A 3,604-nucleotide genomic window follows, 5' to 3' on the forward strand; every position below is an offset into this window, starting at 1 on the left:
GGTGTTCTGCCAGCAGATGCCTGAGCCCTGAGTTTGGTTGTCAGGTGACCCAGAGGGGGATGCAGGGAGGCTGACCCTTACCCGACTGTCCTGCTTGCAGTTATGGGTTTAACCCCTCACACAATACTTTGCATGTGCTCACGGATTGCTCCCCAAATATGTCCCATTGTTTTCATATGTGTTCCCCGTGAGAAGCTCCTTCATGGGAGGGACTGCTTAATTTCTCTGGCTCCTTCTCAAAATCCCAGCCAGGAAATGCTAATCTGTAATGTTTATGCATAATCTGCTTTTCTTAAACTTCTCAGAACTTGGTGAGTGGGGCCTGGGGTTTTTTGGCACCTGGTAGGAGCAGGGCCACCAAGAGGGTCTTTGTTGGCTGGAGGGATGTTAAGGTTTCCAAGGTGAGTTGGTTGGGTCATCTCTCTTAGCCCGGGTACTGGCTAATCAGAGAGTGGGCCACAGGCAGGGGGAGGAGGCCTGATGGGTTCTCAGCAGGCCCAAAGGATATGACCTGGTGGTTCCTTAGTTTCATTTGAGAAATCCTGGTCAATCCTCTTGGCCTGACCTGTGGTCATTTCTTATTTCCTCTTGGCCACAATCCCGATTAGCAGGTATTTGACGCTCCTCTCCAAGCCCTGATTCTCTGCCTCTCCCTCCATGGTTTGCTTTCTTTTCACCCACACCCCTCTTCTTTATTCCATCCTCCCAGGCTCACTTCCTGCTCTTCTACTCCCTGAGGACCTCTTCACTAGGAAACCCAACTACCACCTGTCCTGAGATTATTGCAGTTCCCTTAGTGGCTTCATCCCAGCCCCAGAGACCTTGGTCAGGTGACAGGAGGTCTCTGTCCCAAGGCAGTGTCTGACCCCCAAGTTAGGTTCCCTGGAATCCACCACCATCTAGACCTCAGCCACGAGCCCCTGATGGGTGCAGGGACCTGAGATGCTGCAGGCAGCTCCCATCATTAAACTCAAGTGTGGGGCCTCAAAGGTGATTGTCAAGATGGACTGAGTAGTTTGAAGGAAGCCTGAGATCTATTTGCTGGTTTAGTTAAGAAAACAAAAAAGTACTTTGCCCGATGTGCCTTCAGGAGGGGAGGGTCTTCCCCAGCCCCCTTTTATTTCGGGCTCATAATCCTAGTATCTGGATGAGCTGCAGCACTGAGCATCACTGAGCAGACAGGGGTGGCCTTGGTGCACAGGACCCTGGGGAGGGAACTCGGGCTGTGTGACCCCCACTCTCAAGCTGCTGGGAGTAGCCTGCCCCCAGATTTTCAACCAGGGCCAATCAGGTGTCCTGGGGAGGCCTCTGGCCTGGGGCAAGCTTGGGCCACATCAGTGTCAACAGTCCCCACCCCCTGCAACTCTCCAGTAAATAAGGGATGGATTAAAGCAGATGAGGGCTAATTTGCCACCAGCTCTCTCCGTTCTCTCCCCAGGCCAACAGCCGTGCTAGGCAGAATACACTTTCCTGCTCCCTTTTATTATTTTTTAAAATTAATTAATTAATTTGTTTGTTTTGGCTGTGTTGGGTCTTCGTTGCTGTGCGCGGGCTTTCTCCAGTTGCGGTGAGCGGGGGGCTACTCTTTGTTGCGGTGCGCAGACTTCTCACTGTCGTGGCTTCTCTTGTTGCGGAGCACAGGCTCTAGGCGCGCGGGCCTCAGCAGTTGTGGCACGTGGGCTCAGTAGCTGTGGCTTGCGGGCTCTAGAGCACAGGCTCAGTAGTTGTGGCGCACGGGCTCAGCTGCTCCGCAGCATGTGGGATCTTCCCGGGCCAGGGCTCGAACCCATGTCCCCTGCATTGGCAGGCAGACTCTCAACCGCTGCGCCACCAGGGAAGCCCTCCTCCTCCCTTTCTAACTCAGGCATCCCATGGGAGGCAGACATGGTCAGGCATAACTTTTGAACCCATGTGTCTCACTGGAGAAGGGAAATCCCGAGTGCCAGCACACTGTTCTGCCCGCTGAGGGCTGGCACCTCATTTCCAAAGGATGCCAAGGAGTCAGGTCAGTTTCCACACTTGAAGCATAAAGCACATGACTTGGAATCAGTTCCCAGGAAAGGATAGTTCTTTGTGCCTGAGAGCAAAGCCGGTGGGGAACATGTGGCAGAAAGAGGTCAGTTGTTGACATTCCCCTTCTCTCGCCAATCCCGATCAAGAACACAGTAAGGCAGTTTTCTCGTCACACAATCCGCACGTGAGAGTAGATAAATATACCTCATGTCTTCCTCCTCCTGCCAGTGCAGCAATGAGAAGTGGGGCTGCTGGGCTGGTTAGGAGGCTTCCATGTCAGGGTAGAGACAGTGGTTGGCCTGGTATCACCCAAAGGGCTTAAGTATGCTTGGGACGGGACTCCCTGCCTGTTAATAAAGAAGTGATGGGGGCAGAGGACCTGTGATCTATCTGAGATCCATCTCCTTTTTATTTCTTCAGCTGATGCGAGGGTGGACTGGCTCTAAGGACAAGCTGTTTGCTTGCAAAAATGCAGGCGCTGGTGACAAAGGAAACACAGTAAGGAGACGGATAGCTCTAAACGAGCCTTGCCACTCTTGCACAGAACAGCCACCCTGGCTGTGTCCTTTTGAGGCTGATTAAGAGGCATTGTTGTTACAAGAAAAGCACATACTGTTCTCTGTATGCTTGAGAACAACTTGCCTCTTCCTTCAGCTCAGATGCTCTTCAGGCCCCTGCCAGGTTTAAACACAGGTACTGAGCTGGCTCCAGTCGCAATCTGCCTACCATCCCAACCCCTGATCTCCTAATGAGCCCTGTCCCACCCCCTGCCCATCCCCCAAAATCCCCACCAAAATTTCAGATCTGCAGCACTTGCTAAAACCAAAATCAGCCTGCTGCCTTCCCTGTGGTGCTGGGGTGAGGGATAGTAGAAAAACAGAAACTGTGGCCAGGGTTCTCTCTTGGGTGGAGCTGGGTTCTGGCCTGGTCCTCCACCCTGGGAAGGGATCTTGGGGAACTGTGTTTTCTCCAGACTCTTTAGCCTTCTGGAAGTGACTAAGGCAAGGTCCCTTTGGATTTCTCTCCTAAGCTTCTTACTAACGGGCTCTTGAGGCCAAAGCCCTGCTCCGGGGGTTGGAGAGTTGAGTGGAGGAATTCACTTGCTGGTAAGGAAGGCACTGCTGTTCACTTGAGTCTATGGGCAGAGTATGCCTGCTTTCATCTGGGCAAAACTGGCTTAGGGAAGAACAAAGCAGGAACACCTGCACCAGGCCCTGCCCTCTGGAGTCCCCCCACCAGGTGCTCTGGGGGCTTGTGCCAATGCCAGGAGGTCCGTGTGGCTGAAGCCCTTTTTGGGCTGTGGCCTAGATCTGCCAAGGTCAGGAGGACAAGGTCCTGCCCTGGTCCCAGTGCGGACAGCTCCGAGAGACCGGGGCTCCCTCCTCAGGATTCCCCTCTCGGAGCTCTCCGAGGGGAAAGACAAAGGAAGCTGCCGTGCCAAGTTGCAGATTTTGCCTCAGGCAACTAAATTTATTAGCAAGAAAAAATTTTTGTCAGCCCAGTGCTGACCAACAAAGTACATCGTTAATAAAGGATAACAAATCTGTCACTTAATGCGTTAAAACATACCTCAAGCAGTTACAACTAAAAA

This window comes from Balaenoptera ricei, chromosome 20 (assembly GCF_028023285.1).
Source record: "Balaenoptera ricei isolate mBalRic1 chromosome 20, mBalRic1.hap2, whole genome shotgun sequence".
Classification (NCBI taxonomy): domain Eukaryota; kingdom Metazoa; phylum Chordata; class Mammalia; order Artiodactyla; family Balaenopteridae; genus Balaenoptera; species Balaenoptera ricei.